Below are 16,900 nucleotides of genomic sequence, written 5' to 3'. Positions count from 1 at the left end.
ATCCTTTGTTAAAACCGTCATGGAAGGCGCGTCCTGTTTCGTTGACTGACCTCTAATGTCAGCAGCCTCCTCCGCATCCGCCTCGTCCATAATTAACTCGGACGAGTCTTCGCTAGTCCCAGGTCCGGCAATGCTAGCGTAGGTTCGTGCACACTGGTTGTCTTCATGCCCGAACCGTCGGCAGGTTCCGCAGCGAGGAACCCGGCACTCTTTGCGGATGTGACCCGTACTCCGGCAGCGTAGGCACAACGGGGGTCTGCCTGGCACAATGACGAGCGCGAGCTCACCGCTAACATTCAGCTGATGCGGCAGGTCGTCGAGCTTCATGCCAGCTTTCAGCTTCAGCGTGACGAGTTTAGTTGTATAGCCCTTTTCCAGCATACCTTTAACACGCCAGCGCTCCCGGGAAACGTCTGACACCTTTCCGTACGGCGCAAATGCAGCACGAACATCTTCATCTGGCACGTTGTGAAGTAGCCAGTGAAGTTTGAGTCGCACGTCCTGGTTCGCCGGGTCAATCACCAAGCAGCGACCGTTTTTCACAGACAGCTCACCTACACCGACAATCTTGTTGACGGCTTCAGTATCCTTGAGAGTGACGGCCCAGACGTGGCTCATCCGATACGCCCCCATAGCGGTAACATCGGGGATTAGCGAGTGTTGTGCTAAAGCATCCCGGAAATCTTCCACCCGGTACGGGCGGGCCCTGATATCGGCGTGCAAAAAAACGGTATTCAAAACAAACCGACCTGTTGGAAGTGCAGGCAAAACGACCTGGTAAGTGTTGTCCTTTTCAGCAGTCCTGTTACCGCGGCCTGACATGGCCGCTGAAGCCGCTCCTGAGGAGCCCTGCATCCTGCGTCCGTTCACTGGCGTGGCCGGAAGCAGAATCAATATTTTCCTGCTCACGCTCTTCTCAAATAGTGCGATATCGGGCTGTGAAGCTTGGAGATGCGCAAAATGAAGAGCGTCTGTGTCCACTGACATTAGGCTATAAACTAAAAAGAGGGCAGGAAGGCAATTATTTGTGCGCCGCCCGGGAATCGAACCCGGGTCGCAAGAATGAGAATCTTGCATGATACCACTACACCAGCGGCGCGATCGTTTCTCTTTTTTTTTTTTTATTGCCTGGCTTTGACACAAATACACCGCACTGGAACTCAAAACAACAGGAAAAAAAGGAATAATATATGTACACAAAGCTAGTTCGCGTTGCCTATTCCCCACTGAGGGGCAGGCATTGTCATTTTAAAATTCCTTGAGCACCGTCAAAGGTTCCAGCTTTGACAGCCACTCAGGAGCACATGGTTGCAATTTAAGCACGTCGAGCCATCGCTGCACACTTTCACGGAAATACATGCGGGCTGGCCGTGCATCTGGATCGCAGTGATAACCAGCCATTCGTGCGCGCCATATACTGTGGAGGCACATTAACATAACCTGGTCTAACGGCATATCATCGTGGTTTTCCAATGGCAAGTACCTAATGCCATGGGAATCAAGTGGCAACTGTTTTTTTATTGTCCTTTGCAGAACATCCCACAAATATACCCCCTCCCAGCAATGCAAAAACACGTGATCTATTGTCTCTGGCTGTTTGCAGATGAGACATTGGGCCCCCCACGGTAGGAACATACCCTTCTCCTCCATAAATGATTTTACACTCAAAGTACCGGTATGCAGCATAAAGAAAAACGTTTTAGCTCCCGGAGCAACTTGCATTTTCTTTACGCGTTTTAGTACATTACTTCCTGTGCCTCCATAGTATAAAGCTCGGTACAAGGGCACCGGGAACACCACTTCACAAACATCCTTGTATAATGTTCTCCTGTTAACATTACTTAAATACTCTTTCGAAAAACGTGCGCTTAAGAATTTCACACTCAAAACAATTTCCCTAAAGAAGCCAAACAGAGAACCAGGCATACATTGAGTATACACTACGAAATCAGGCAACGCTCGACCAAGTCTCTGTTGACACACTGTGCGCAGGAATGGATCACTGGCATCCCTAAAAAACATAAACCGGTTGACAATCTGTCGCACAAACAAATGACCCAGACCAAGCCCCCCATGCTTCACCTGCCGGAACAAATTTGTCCGACTGCACCTCTCCCAACTCGAGGCCCAAACAAACACCGCAAAAACTCGATGCAATTTTTGCACATTTACACGGGAGCAATGCAACACTTGCATAACATACCATAACTTACTAATTAAAAACAGGTTGCAAACTGCGGCTCTTGCAAATATTGATAATTGAGCGCTTTTCCATTTCTCCGCTTTTTCACTGGTTTCTTTGACCTGCTCTCGCCAGTATGGCTCGCTTTCCTTGTAAAATTTCAAGGGCACACCCAAGTACTTTGCAGGCGTTGTAACCCACGACACATTAGCGAAAGTGTCGGGGGTCAGCTGCCATTCTCCGTGCCAAAATCCCAGGCACTTACCCCAGTTAACTTTACTCCCTGTGACTTTGCTAAAATGTTTTACCACATCCACTGTCCTCTTTATACTCTCCTTATTTACACAAAAAACCGCAACGTCGTCTGCGTAAGCCAACAATTTGACTTCTGACTCCTGCAGTCGAAAACCATCAATGTCATTGTTTTGTAGGATGCTTAAACACAACGTTTCAATATAAATGCCGAACAAAAGAGGGCTGAGGGGGCAACCTTGGCGCACCGAACGTCGTACGTTGATGGGGGCCCCCAGTGACTTATTGACAATTAATCTCGTAGTGCAGTTACGGTACGCCAAAGCCACTCCCTCTCGAATAACAGAGCCGACATTAACATAGTCTAATATACTTAACAGAATAGTATGTGCCACACAATCAAAAGCTTTCTCCAAGTCCAACTGCAGTAACGCAACACATGCATGAGTTGCATCGCAGCATTCGAGCACACTTCGCGCTTTGTGAATGTTCTGAAAGATAGATCGCCCTTTGATACCGCACGTTTGGTGAGGGCCCACTAGTTCGCATATAACCGTTTGTAGTCTGCCAGCAAGCACCTTCATATAAATCTTGTAATCAACGTTTGTCAGAGCAATGGGCCTGTAAGACGACAACTGCCTAAGCTTATCTGGTTGGTCAGTTTTCGGAATAAGTACTGTGTGCGACGATCCGAAAGACGCAGGCAGTGCCTTCAGTTCATACGCTTCATTAAATAAGGCACACAACAAAGGTGATAGCTGTTCATTGAACGCTTTATAAAAAGCCGCACTCAGGCCATCAGGCCCGGGTGATTTCCCTGGGTTTAAATTTTCTATTGCCTGCTGCACTTCTTTTTCGCTTATTGGCCGCTCCAGTCTTTCTTTTTGTTCCTCGTCAATTTTTGGCATCGCGTCAAGAAAGGATTCTTTAAAACGGTCCAAATAAACCTCTCGGGACGAAAATAGATCTTCATAATACTCCCGGAAAGCTTTCGCGATTCCTTCGTTATCAGTTTCTGTGCGTCCTGCCCAATCTACCTCTGCCACGTGATTTCGCCTTGCATTTGCTTTTTCTATTCCCAACGATCTTTTTGTCGGCGTCTCATCCATGGCCAATTTTTCCGCTCTTGCACGCACTAACGCTCCTTGGTATCTGTCTTCTTCTATCAAGTTAATCTGTTCTTTTATTTTTCGAATATCCTCTATCCATCTGCCGGGTGCCTTACATTCCTGTTCGTGTAGTTTTGCGAGCAAAGCCTTAAGCTGGGTTTCTGTAATTTTCTTCTCGTACACCAGGCAACTGGATCTGTCAATGGCTTTAATTTTAATCTGTTCCTTGCACAACTCCCACTGTTTCCAGATTTCGAGCCAAGTCCCTGGCCTCACTTTAATCAATTCATTCAATACCACGCGTCTAAAGGCATCATCCTTAAGCAAGTTGTTGTTGAATTTCCATAACTCCCAGCTAAATGCATTGCTCCGTTTTTTGGTGCCGAATAAGCATTGCACCAAACAGTGATCCGTGAATGTCATAGGCACCACTCGGTATTCATTGCATGAATGAATCAAATCCAGCGACGCGTAAATTCTGTCCAGACGCGCGTGGCTAGAACCTTGGAAGTGCGTGTACTGAACGGCACGCGGTCCTTCCAAGCAATCAGCCACATCCTCCATATTCCATTCGCTTATTACCTGGCATAACATTTTAGTGTTCTTGTCTCTGAATCCGCGTGTGCTGGTTTTGTCTCGAGCATTCAGTACACAGTTAAAATCGCCCAGCAATACTACCTGCCTTTCCGTACTTAACTGCTGCGTAACATTCTCGAAAAACACTGTTCTTTCCTCCACACAGTTAGGAGCGTACACACAAATAATGCGCCACTCAACACCGCTGTATACACAATCAGCCACTACACACCGTCCAGAAGAGCATGAGGAGTAGCCCTTTACAACCAGACCAGGCAGCTTTTTGACGAACAATACACACCCGGCCGATGTCCCAACTGCGTGGCTAACAATGGCGTAAAATCTAGCCGTGAAACGTCGCACCATGCTCCCGGTCTCTTCCTCCCCATCAACCTTAGTTTCTTGCACGGCAAGCACGTCAATATCGTGGTCAGTTAAGAGCCGGTGCACCTGGCTCTGCTTCTTTTTGCCTGCCAATCCCCTGACGTTTAACGTGGCTACTCTTAAGGTGGTTTCGGGCGCCATTTTCATCAAGGGTGAAGAGACCGAAAGCATGGTGCTTACCTCTCCCGTCTAGCGCGTTGCTAGACGCCGTCGTTGGATCCATCCCCGTCCGGTGCGAGCGGCTGACCCGGCAGCGGGGGCACTTTATCCGCTGCCCGTCTCTCTGATGATATGTTTGGCCGCGGACGTAGCGTGGACCGCCGGGATTGCCCCGTTTTTGCTGGTGGCTCGTCGACGCTGGGGGCTGACACCTGGTTACCTTCAGGTTCGGACTGTTTGTGGGATCGCTTGGCTGGGGCTGGGACGCTTGGCTTACGAACAGCACTGGTGTCCGAGTGGTCCTCCCCATTATCCTGTTCCATACCATTTGCCGGCTCAAGTGCCGTGCCTTCCTCATTGATAGTGAGCTCAGGTGCAGAGTCCGCTCTCCCCACATCCCTCGCAGCATTGCCGCTTTCTGCCGAGTCCACCGATGAATCCGTCTCCCGTGTCTTCGTTCGAACCTCTCCGGCACCCTTCGCCGCCTCCTCCGCCTCGACCACGTCCATTGTGAGCTCCGCCGACCGTTCCGCAGTTCCATGTCCCGCGGCCGAAGCGTACGAAAGCACACAGGCAGCCTCGTCATGTCCGTAGCGTCTACACTTTGGACAACGCGGTACCTTACATTCACGTCGAACGTGACCGGTACCGCGGCAGCGCAGGCACTGCATCGCTCGCCCAGGCACCACGACAAGGGCTAGCTCTCCGGCAACTCGCAGCTGGTGAGGCAAGTCGTCGACCTTAATGCCGGGTTTCAATTTGAGGAGCACAGTCCTCGTGGTGGACCCCTTCTCCTTGACGCCTTGAACTCTCCACCTTTCCCGGGTCACCTCGGTCACATTCCCAAACGCAGCAAAAGCCGTCCGGATGTCGTCGTCTGCCACACCGTGCAACATCCAGTGAAGTCGCAGCTTCACCTGTTGGTCTTCGGGATCAATAATGAGGCAACGGCGTCCCTTAACTTCGATTTCCTTGAAAGCCGCCAATTTCTTCGTTGCTTCGGTGCTGCTTAACGTGACCGCCCAAACATGGTTGATCTGATACGCCCCCAACGCCACAACGTCGGGGAGCGCACCAGCCTTGACCAGGGCGTCGCGGAAATCCTCGACCCTGTATGGCCTGACTCGCACATCGCCGTGCAAAAAAAGCGTGTTAAAAACAACGCGTCCGGTGGGCAAAGTTGGCAGAATAATCTGATACTCGGTATCGTCCATGTCGTCGAGCCTGTTTCCGCGGCTGGAAAGGGCCGCTATCGCCGCTCCGCTGGAGCACATGATCCTGCGACCGTTCACTACGGTGTCCGGAAGTAGAATGGCGCGATCGTTTCTCCAGGATGCAGAATATTTTCCTGCTCACGCTCTTCTCAAATAGTGCGATATCGGGCTGTGAAGCTTGGAGATGCGCAAAATGAAGAGCGTCTGTGTCCACTGACATTAGGCTATAAACTAAAAAGAGGGCAGGAAGGCAATTATTTGTGCGCCGCCCGGGAATCGAACCCGGGTCGCAAGAATGGGAATCTTGCATGATACCACTACACCAGCGGCGCGATGGTTTCTCCAGGACGCAGAATATTTTCCTGCTCACGCTCTTCTCAAATAGTGCGATATCGGGCTGTGAAGCTTGGAGATGCGCAAAATGAAGAGTGTCTGTGTCCACTGACATTAGGCTATAAGCTAAAAGGAGGGCAGGAAGGCAATTATCCGTGCGCCGCCCGGGAATCGAACCCGGGTCGCAAGAATGGGAATCTTGCATGATACCACTACACCAGCGGCGCGATGGTTTCTCCAGGACGCAGAATATTTTCCTGCTCACGCTCTTCTCAAATAGTGCGATATCGGGCTGTGAAGCTGGGAGATGCGCAAAATGAAGAGCGTCTGTGTCCACTGACATTAGGCTATAAACTAAAAGGAGGGCAGGAAGGCAATTATCCGTGCGCCGCCCGGGAATCGAACCCGGGTCGCAAGAATGGGAATCTTGCATGATACCACTATACCAGCTGCGCGATTTTTTTTTTCTTTATTGCATGGAAAAACTTCCGTAAAAAGGAACAACTCCACTTACATAAACATGTCCATGTCTAAAGTTACCGGGCTGCTTAATACGAGCCCGTCATATCCCCAGCCCGACAATGCACAATCATCAGAACATCAAAAGTCTGGGAGACATACTCATGCGTCTAGATACGGCATCCAGTTTGGAGGTTCTTCACGTGCAGCATATACACTTCTCACCAAAGCACACTGCTCCCGAAACACGGATTTCGACGATCTTGGTGGCTCTGCATGCCTGTCGATCATGCGGCTTTTCCAAAGGCTGAACAGTCCCATCAACACAAATAGATCGTAAGGCGCGACAGAGTTTTTGTCAGGAGGCAAAAATCTAATTTTATAAGGCGTAATTTCAAAGCCCTTTTTAAGAGTTCTTTGTAGTATGTCCCAAAAGAACATAGCATCACGGCACAGAATAAAGCAATGATCAATTGTCTCAGGCACGTTACAGAGACGACAATTTACCGACCAGGGCACAAACATCTCCTTATTGTGAAGAAATGTCTTGACAGGCAACGTCGCTGTATTTAATTTGAAAAAGAACGTGTTTGCAGGTGCCAGAATGCACATTTGCCTAACACGCTTTAGAACAGTGGTGTCCAAAAACCCCAGATAAGGCTGCCGATACAACGGTGTAGGGAACAAAGACTCAGTGAGAGCGTGGGTCATCTGCTTTCTCGAGAGGCTATACAGGTAATCTACAGAGAAACGCACAGTGAGAAAATTGAAAGTGTCAGCAACCTCCTTAAGGAATCCCCATAAACGCCCCTCACGAGCCTGCCCAGTTGGTGCGAATAAGTAAGGCAAATGTGGACTAAGACGCCTAATGAGCACAGTTACAAGAAACGGATGGTTTGCCGATTCGAAAAAGAAAAAACGGGAGACAATTTGATGCACAAACAAGTGAACAAGGCCCACTCCACATGACTCTAAGGGAAGAAACAAGTTGTCACGCCGCATGGGCTCCCATTGAGAGCGCCACACAAATGTTGCAAATATTCTGTGTATAACTTGTACTTTGCTCCTCGCACAATGCAGGACTTGAAGGACATACGCAAGCTTTGCAAACAAAAATATGTTACAGACCTGTGCCCTAGCAAACACTGAGAGTTCCCTACCCATCCAAGCCTGCGTTTGTCGCCGCATAGGTACGATTTGTGAATCCCAGTAGGCTGCGCTGTTACGAACTTGGTGCAGCGGAACCCCTAGGTACTGAAGAGGACTACAGTCCCAGCATATGCCTCAAAACTGGCTTGGTCTAGTGCCCCAGTGTCCCAACCAAAAACCTTTGGATTTATCTAAATTAAGGGCCGCGCCTGATACATCGCAGAACTGTTCAGTCAAGAGTAAAGCCTCAAGTACACTCTTTTTGTCAGAACAAAAGAGGACAATATCGTCCGCGTAAGAAAAAATCTTAACTTCACATTGAGCCAGAGAGAAACCACGGATGGCTGCACTGTTAATTACACTGAGACAGAGGGGTTCCAGATATAAGCCAAACAACAGTGGAGACAGTGGACATCCTTGACGAACAGATGATTCCAGTGGTATTGGTTTCGTTAGCTCCTGATTAACAATTAGTTTTGTATACGAGTTCATATAGCACAGCCTTATGCCTTTGAGCAAAACGTCACCAATGTTTGCATTCTCCAAGACCGCGAACAAGAAATTGTGCCGAACTTTATCAAACGCCTTCGCCAGGTCAATTTGAATCAGAGCTACTTGGCCTGTCTCATCTGATACTGTCTCGATTACTGAACGTGCAATATGGATGTGTGTTTGAATACTGCGCCCTCTGATACCACATACCTGGTGCGAACCTATCAAGTCCATGATAACCAGCTGCAAACGAGAACAAAGGACCTTGGCAAAAATTTTGTAATCAACATTACAGAGGAAAATTGGACGATATCCTTCAACAGTTTTCAACCGATTAGTATCTTTGCTTTTGGGTATTATTATTGTGTGGCCTGAATAGAAAGTGGGAGGCAGGAAACCCACATCATAAGATGCTTGGAATACTTCCATCAAAACAGGCGTTAAGCAAGGCGAAAATGTTTTATAAAATTCGCTAGTAATACCATCTGGGCCAGGAGATTTCTGGTTCTGAAGGTCTGAAATGGCTGATTTAATTTCTTCCAAAGTGATGGGTCCCTCTACTACTGCACATTTCTCATCGTCTAGTCGAGGAAAGTTCTCAAGTATGGAATTATAATCGAAACCCTGATTTGGATCTTTACAACTGCCGAACAGCTTTCGATAATAATCATAGAAAGCAGCAAGAATACTAGGAGCATCACGATATGTGCAACCCCCATACTGAATTTCCAATATTTCCTTCGTAAGAGCATTCTCTCTTTCATCACTGAGGGCCCGACGTGAAGGTTGCTCGTCAAGAAACCTTCGAGTCCTAGATCTTATTAGGGCCCCCTTGTATCTTTCCGTCGCAATTTGTTGAACCTCTGCCTTTACGTTATTAATTTCTTCAACATAGGCACCCGGGCTAACCCTCTCTAGCTCATGTAGCTCAGTTAGAGTGCGCCCAAGCTCACGAAGGTGGTGTCTCTTTAGGAACGCGATTCTTGCAGAGGCTTCAATTGCCAAGTTTTTGGTTTCCTGTTTGAACAAGTCCCATTTTTGAAAAACTGACAGATCATGGCGTGAGCATATGTCTTTCAAACAAGTAGGTACAGCACGCTTAAAGATTTCATCTGAGAGCAGACAGTTATTCATTTTCCACAGTTCCCACTGAGGGTGAAGTATCTGCCGACTGTACCTCCCTACCTGAAGAGACACCATACAATGGTCACTGAAGAAGATGGGCCGCACCCAGTAACCAAACAAATTTGCTAACATGTCTGCAGAAACATAAATTCTGTCAAGGCGGGCATTAGAGGAGAACTGAAAATGAGTGAAATGAATACTGTCGCCTTTTTCCTGCCCCACATCCACAAGGTTGTATTCACAAGCCAAATCGTTAAGTAATTAATGCAGCACTAGGGTCATATCTCTTACACAAGGCTGATCGGTCCTCATCCCTACAAACACAATTAAAATCTCCCAACAACATAATTTTGCGATCTGTGCACAAATGATTAACTAATGAAAGAAAAAAATGCCTTCTGTCTCGCTGTTTTACAGGGGCGTAAACACAAATAACTCGCCACTGCACACCTGAGATTGTGAGGTCACAGCATATAAGTCGTCCCTCGCCATCTATGCAATAAGACATGGCTGTCATCTCTAGTGTTTTGGCCAGGAATAGCATACACCCTCCGGACAAGCCTCTAGCGTGGCTAACAATAATGTTATATTCCGGCAAAAACGGCTCAAGAGCAGCTTCCGTCTCTTCATCGGAGGACAACTTTGTTTCCTGAATTGCTGCTACAGACACACTCCATTTCTTTAACAGATGTCTTAACTGCTGCTGTCTCCGACGATTACGCATACCCCTGAGGTTAAGGGTAGCGACTTGATATGCTGCGATTATAGCCATTTTTAGTACTAGTCTTTTTAAACATCATCCCCTGGAATGGGGTGGCCCGCCTGCAAATTGGCGGCCTTTCGGGCAGACATCGCCCTCCTCTTTAAAGTCACCCTTCCTGTGGCCTCTACACAGTGTGCCTTCTGGCCAGCACCATCGATACACACCTCATCATCTGCGGGACGCTTCAAAGACACTGTGTTGTCCATGTCCTCCTCTGAGACACTCAAGGCTTCGGCCCACGAACCTGATTGGAGCACCTCGCTCGCTACCACACTGACAGCCGACAGAGAACCGGACGCACCAGAGATCGGCGCCACAGACGGCTCACTGTTACCCTCCAACGACGAAGGAGAATCAATGACGAAGGAGAATAGGCGAGCATCCACTGGCAGTATCTTCTCCATTGATTCCATAGGAGGCATATCCAGACGTCCTTCATTGACAGGTGGTTCTTGGGCAGCAAGCGCAGCACTCTGAGTGGCACTCACAGGCGGGCCCGGGTCCGGCGGTTTTGGCTCTGGAGACGCTGGTTCTTGATGGCCAGTCACTGCAGATTCTTCTGAGTTGGTGTGAAGTGCAGAAGGCTTCTGGTCCCCATCAATTTGAGGTTCACGACCTAACTCATCAGTTACATCAACAACCTCTGACACATCCATGATATGTTCGGACGCCACGTCATCTTCTCGTGACCACTGGCCTTGACGCAGTCTATCGGCATAACTTAATACACAGTTCTCCACAGTATGGCCAAAGCGCCGGCACTGGGTGCATCGAGGCGTTCGGCACTGACGCCGTACATGACCTACCCGGCTGCATCGAAGACACAGTGGAGGTATCCCTGAGATAAGCACTAATGCCTGCACCCCATAAACATTAAGAGTGTGAGGAATTGTACTTGCTGACACTCCGTCCTTGAGCGTGAGGAAGATTTCACGGTTCGCCGTTTCCATGTGCTCCATCCCTGGGCACCGTCACTTTTCACGTTCCACAGATTGAATCGTTCCATAAGGCTCGAAAGCTTCCCCAATCCTCCGGTGCTCCATATAGCGTGGAAGCCAAAGGAGCTTAACCTTGACATTCTTTGTATCCGGGTCGAACACCATGCACCGAAGTCCTTTCACAGGGAACTCAGCTTTGTTAATTAGCTTCTGCTTTGAAGAACTACTCTCGCAGGTAACCATCCACACGTGGCTCATTTGGTATTGACCAATGTACAAAATTTCCCGGAGGTCCAAAATCTGTGCAAGTGCGTCTCGAAAGTCAGGTGCTCGGTACGGGCGACCCTTAAGGTCGGCATGCAGGCAAACGGTATTAAGGACAACATTACCGGTGGGCAGGCGTGGAAGGACAATTTGGTACGTTTCGGTATTGTCCTGAGGAGTCGAAAGACCTCGGCCAACGGCCGATGCGCTGTTTCCAGCAAGCAACATTTTCAGGCTCAGCCGCCCAGAACACCCTTCAGCGGCGCAATGGTTTCTCCAGGACGCAGAATATTTTCCTGCTCACGCTCTTCTCAAATAGTACGATATCGTGCTGTGAAGCTTGGAGCCGCGCAAAATGAAGAGCGTCTGTGTCCACTGACATTAGGCTATAAACTAAAAGGAGGGCGGGAAGGCAATTATCCGTGCGCCGCCCGGGAATCAAACCCGGGTCGCAAGAATGGGAATCTTGCATGATACCACTACACCAGCGGCGCGATGGTTTCTCGAGGACGCAGAATATTTTCCTGCTCACGCTCTTCTCAAATAGTGCGATATCGGGCTGTGAAGCTTGGAGATGCGCAAAATGAAGAGCGTCTGTGTCCACTGACATTAGGCTATAAACTAAAAGGAGGGCGGGAAGGCAATTATCCTTGCGCCGCCCGGGAATCGAACCCGGGTCGCAAGAATGGGAATCTTGCATGATACCACTACACCAGCGGCGCGATGGTTTCTCCAGGACGCAGAATATTTTCCTGCTCACGCTCTTCTCAAATAGTGCGATATCGTGCTGTGAAGCTTGGAGCCGCGCAAAATGAAGAGCGTCTGTGTCCACTGACATTAGGCTATAAACTAAAAGGAGGGCGGGAAGGCAATTATCCTTGCGCCGCCCGGGAATCGAACCCGGGTCGCAAGAATGGGAATCTTGCATGATACCACTACACCAGCGGCGCGATGGTTTCTCCAGGACGCAGAATATTTTCCTGCTCACGCTCTTCTCAAATAGTGCGATATTGGGCTGTGAAGCTTGGAGATGCGCAAAATGAAGAGCGTCTGTGTCCACTGACATTAGGCTATAAACTAAAAGGAGGGCAGGAAAGCAATTATCCGTGCGCCGCCCGGGAATCGAACCCGGGTCGCAAGAATGGGAATCTTGCATGATACCACTACACCAGCGGCGCGATGGTTTCTCCAGGACGCAGAATATTTTCCTGCTCACGCTCTTCTCAAATAGTGCGATATCGGGCTGTGAAGTTTGGAGATGCGCAAAATGAAGAGCGTCTGTGTCCACTGACATTAGGCCATAAACTAAAAGGAGGGCGGGAAGGCAATTATCCGTGCGCCGCCCGGGAATCGAACCCGGGTCGCAAGAATGGGAATCTTGCATGATACCACTACACCAGCGGCGCGATGGTTTCTCCAGGACGCAGAATATTTTCCTGCTCACGCTCTTCTCAAATAGTGCGATATCGGGCTGTGAAGCTTGGAGCCGCGCAAAATGAAGAGCGTCTGTGTCCACTGACATCAGGCTATAAACTAAAAGGAGGGCACTAAGGCAATTATCCGTGCGCCGCCCGGGAATCGAACCCGGGTCGCAAGAATGGGAATCTTGCATGATACCACTACACCAGCGCCGTGATGGTTTCTCCAGGACGCAGAATATTTTGCTGCTCACTTTTTTTTTTCTTTATTGCCTGGCTTTGACACAAATACACCGCACTGGAACTCAAAACCAGAGGAACAAAGGAATAATATATGTACACAAAAGTAGTTAGCGTTGCCTAACACCCACTGAGGGGCAGGCATTGTCATGTTAAAATTCTTTGAGCACCGTCAAAGGTTCCAGCTTTGACAGCCACTCAGGAGCACATGGTTGCAATTTAAGCACGTCGAGCCATCGCTGCACACTTTCACGGAAATACATGCGGGCTGGCTGTGCATCTGGATCGCAGTGATAACCAGCCATTCGTGCGCGCCATATACTGTGGAGGCACATTAACATAACCTGGTCTACAGGCATATCATCGTGGTTATCAATGGCAAATACCTTATGCCATGGGAATCAAGTGGCAACTGTTTTTTTATTGTCCTTTGCAGAACATCCCACAGATATACCCCCTCCCAGCAATGCAAAAACACGTGATCTATTGTCTCTGGCTGTTTGCAGATGAGACATTGGGCCCCCCACGGTAGGAACATACCCTTCTCCCCCATAAATGATTGTACACTCAAAGTACCGGTATGTAGCATAAAGAAAAACGTTTTAGCTCCGGGAGCAACTTGCATTTTCTTTACTCGTTTTAATACATTACTTCCTGTGCCTCCATAGTATAAAGCTCGGTACAAGGGCACCGGGAACACCACTTCACAAAGATCCTTGTATAATGTTCTCCTGTTAACATTACTTAAATACTCTTTCGAAAAACGTGCGCTTAAGAATTTCACGCTCAAAACAATTTCCCTAAACAATCCAAAAAGAGAACCCGGCATACATTGAGTATAAACTACGAAATCAGGCAACGCTCGACCAAGTCTTTGTTGACACACTGTGCGCAGGAATGGATCGCTGGCATCCCTAAAAAATATAAACCGGTTGACAATCTGTCGCACAAACAAATGACCCAGACCAAGCCCCCCATGCTTCACCTGCCGGAACAAATTTGTCCGACTGCACCTCTCCCAACTCGAGGCCCCAACAAACACAGCAAAAAACTCTGTGCAATTTTTGCACATTTACACGGGAGCCATGCAACACTTGCATAACATACCATAACTTACTAATAAAAAACAGGTTGCAAACTGCGGCTCTTGAAAATATTGATAATTGAGCGCTTTTCCATTTCTCCGCTTTTTTGGGTTTCTCTGACCTGCTCTAGCCAGTATGGCTCGCTTTCCTTGTAAAATTTCAAGGGCACACCCAAGTACTTTGCAGGCGTTGTAATCCACGACACATTAGCGAAAGTGTCGGGGGTCAGCTGCCATTCTCCGCGCCAAAATCCCAGGCACTTACCCCAGTTAACTTTACTCCCTGTGACTTTGCTAAAATGTTTTACCACATCCACTGTCCTCTTTATACTCTGCTTATTTACACAAAAAACCGCAACGTCGTCTGCGTAAGCCAGCAATTTGACTTCTGACTCCTGCAGTCGAAAACCATCAATGTCATTGTTTTGTAGGCTGCTTAAACACAATGTTTCAATATAAATGCCGAACAAAAGAGGGCTGAGGGGGCAACCTTGGCGCACAGAACGTCGTACGTTGATGGGGGCCCCCAGTGACTTATTGACAATTAATCTCGTAGTGCAGTTACGGTACGCCAAGGCCACTCCCTCTCGAATAACAGAGCCGACATTAACTTAGTCTAATATACTGAACAGAATAGTATGTGCCACACAATCAAAAGCTTTCTCCAAGTCCAACTGCAGTAACGCAACACATGCATGAGTTGCATCGCAGCATTCGAGCACACTTCTCGCTTTGTGAATGTTCTGAAAGATAGATCGCCCTTTGATACCGCACGTTTGGTGAGGGCCCACTAGTTAGCATATAACCGTTTGTAGTCTGCCAGCAAGCACCTTCATATAAATCTTGTAATCAACGTTTGTCAGTGCAATGGGCCTGTAAGACGACAACTGCCGAAGCTTATCTGGTTGGTCAGTTTTCGGAATGAGTATTGTGTGCGACGATCCGAAAGACGCAGGCAGTGCCTTCAGTTCATACGCTTCATTAAATAAGGCACACAACAAAGGAGATAGCTGTTCCTTGAACGCTTTATAAAAAGCCGCTCTCAGGCCATCAAGCCCGGGTGAATTCCCTGGGTTTAAATTTTCTATTGCCTGCTGCACTTCTTTTTCTCTTATTGGCAGCTCCAGTCTTTCTTTTTGTTCGTCATCAATTTTTGGCATTGCGTCAAGAAAGGATTCTTTAAAACGGTCCAAATTAACCTCTCGGGACGAAAATAGCTCTTCATAATACTCCCGGAAAGCTTTCGCGATTCCTTCGTTATCGGTTTCTGTGCGTCCTGCCCAATCTACCTCTGCCACGTGATTTCGCCTTGCATTTGCTTTTTCTATTCCCAACGATCTTTTTGTCGGCGTCTCATCCATGGCCAATTTTTCCGCTCTCGCACGCACCAGTGTTCCGCGATAACGGTCTTCGTCATTCAGTTGAAGTCTTTGTTTTATTTTTCTAACGTCGTCCATGTATAACCCTGGCGTGCTACACTCCAGGGCTAACAATTTATCTAGCAAAGATCTTAAATGCATTTCATTTTGTTTTTCTTGAAACCGTATGCAGCTGACCTTTTCTATAGCTTTGATTTTAATTTGTTGCTTACACAGTTCCCATTCTTGACCCAGTTCGTGGGTGTCCTCCTGACAAATCTTACAAATTTCTTCTTCTACTAGTCTGGCGAATTGCTCGTCATTCAGCAGTTTATTATTTAACTTCCACAATTCCCAATTAAAACCGCTACCTCCCTTTCTTGTTCCAATTGTACACTGAACCATGCAGTGATCTGAGTACGTTACCGCCAAATCATAATAATCCTGGCATTTTGGGGCCAGTTCTGGGGACACATAAATCCTGTCAAGGCGGGCGTGGCTAGCACCCTGAAAATGAGTATACTGAACCCGTCGCTCGCTCGTGAGACACTCTGCAACGTCTTCCAGTGCAACCTCGTCAATCAAGCGCGAAAGTACCTCTGTGCTACGATCCCTAAATGTACGATGGCTAGTTTTGTCACCGGAGCTCAGTACACAATTGAAATCTCCCAGGAAGACAAGTTGCTTATCCGTTTTTAAATATCCTTCAACAAAATCAAACAAAGCAGCCCTCTCATCAACTACCGTAGGTGCATATATACAAACAGCACGCCACTCCGCCGAGCAAAAACTAAAATCGAGGACCACACCCCGACCCGACGGAAAAGAAGCATGCGACTGCACTACAAGACCCGGCAACTTCGTCACAAACAGGACGCATCCAGCAGGAGTACCGACTGCATGGCTGACAACTGCGTAAAACCGCGACGTGAAACGCTGCACCATGCTCTCGGTCTCTTGTTCACCCTCGACTTTTGTCTCTTGAACTCCAAGTATATCGATGTCATTTCATTTAAAAGGCGCAGGACTTGGCTCTGCTTCCTTTTCGCTGCTAGACCTCTCACGTTAAGGGTCGCAATCTTTAGTGACAGTTCATAAGCCATTTTCTCAGAGTGAAAAGACGCCAAGAGCATGGTGCTTACCTTTCACGTCTAGCATGGCGCTAGACGCTTTCGTTGACGCCAGAGCAATGAGGTTGGACTGGCAGACCTTGTGACGGGGGCGGCTTTTCGGCAGCTCTCCTGTCCGCCGAGACATTCGGTCGTGGTTTGAAGGTCGCCCTCCTCCCTATTGGCGTTTTTATCGGCGGCTCGTCGTTGCTAGCTGCCTCTGCCTTGCTTGTCTCACTTGTGCTCTCGTAGTGGGCACGCTTCGCAGGGCCTTGGACGTTGGTCGCTCGGC

The 16,900-nt window shown here is 48.4% G+C and overlaps 10 non-coding genes across 10 annotated transcripts; all 10 read right to left on the bottom strand.

Moving 5' to 3' along the window:
- Positions 1 to 1,028: 1,028 nt before the first annotated feature.
- Positions 1,029 to 1,099, bottom strand: TRNAE-CUC (transfer RNA glutamic acid (anticodon CUC)). The gene has a single exon. It is a non-coding gene; the product is annotated as a tRNA-Glu (tRNA).
- A 5,038-nt stretch (positions 1,100 to 6,137) lies between these two features.
- On the bottom strand, positions 6,138 to 6,208 carry TRNAG-CCC (transfer RNA glycine (anticodon CCC)). Its single transcript has one exon. It is a non-coding gene; the product is annotated as a tRNA-Gly (tRNA).
- A 157-nt stretch (positions 6,209 to 6,365) lies between these two features.
- On the bottom strand, positions 6,366 to 6,436 carry TRNAG-CCC (transfer RNA glycine (anticodon CCC)). The gene has a single exon. It is a non-coding gene; the product is annotated as a tRNA-Gly (tRNA).
- Positions 6,437 to 6,593: 157 nt separating this feature from the next.
- TRNAG-CCC (transfer RNA glycine (anticodon CCC)) lies at positions 6,594 to 6,664 on the bottom strand. The gene has a single exon. It is a non-coding gene; the product is annotated as a tRNA-Gly (tRNA).
- A 5,158-nt stretch (positions 6,665 to 11,822) lies between these two features.
- TRNAG-CCC (transfer RNA glycine (anticodon CCC)) lies at positions 11,823 to 11,893 on the bottom strand. The gene has a single exon. It is a non-coding gene; the product is annotated as a tRNA-Gly (tRNA).
- A 157-nt stretch (positions 11,894 to 12,050) lies between these two features.
- TRNAG-CCC (transfer RNA glycine (anticodon CCC)) lies at positions 12,051 to 12,121 on the bottom strand. The gene has a single exon. It is a non-coding gene; the product is annotated as a tRNA-Gly (tRNA).
- Positions 12,122 to 12,278: 157 nt separating this feature from the next.
- On the bottom strand, positions 12,279 to 12,349 carry TRNAG-CCC (transfer RNA glycine (anticodon CCC)). Its single transcript has one exon. It is a non-coding gene; the product is annotated as a tRNA-Gly (tRNA).
- A 157-nt stretch (positions 12,350 to 12,506) lies between these two features.
- On the bottom strand, positions 12,507 to 12,577 carry TRNAG-CCC (transfer RNA glycine (anticodon CCC)). Its single transcript has one exon. It is a non-coding gene; the product is annotated as a tRNA-Gly (tRNA).
- Positions 12,578 to 12,734: 157 nt separating this feature from the next.
- On the bottom strand, positions 12,735 to 12,805 carry TRNAG-CCC (transfer RNA glycine (anticodon CCC)). Its single transcript has one exon. It is a non-coding gene; the product is annotated as a tRNA-Gly (tRNA).
- A 157-nt stretch (positions 12,806 to 12,962) lies between these two features.
- TRNAG-CCC (transfer RNA glycine (anticodon CCC)) lies at positions 12,963 to 13,033 on the bottom strand. The gene has a single exon. It is a non-coding gene; the product is annotated as a tRNA-Gly (tRNA).
- Between the last annotated feature and the right edge of the window lie 3,867 nt (positions 13,034 to 16,900).

Source organism: Amblyomma maculatum, chromosome 6 (genome assembly GCF_055883805.1).
Source record: "Amblyomma maculatum isolate TAMU_Amacu chromosome 6, ASM5588380v1, whole genome shotgun sequence".
NCBI classification, from domain to species: domain Eukaryota; kingdom Metazoa; phylum Arthropoda; class Arachnida; order Ixodida; family Ixodidae; genus Amblyomma; species Amblyomma maculatum.
This window is presented reverse-complemented; position numbering and strand designations above follow the sequence as displayed.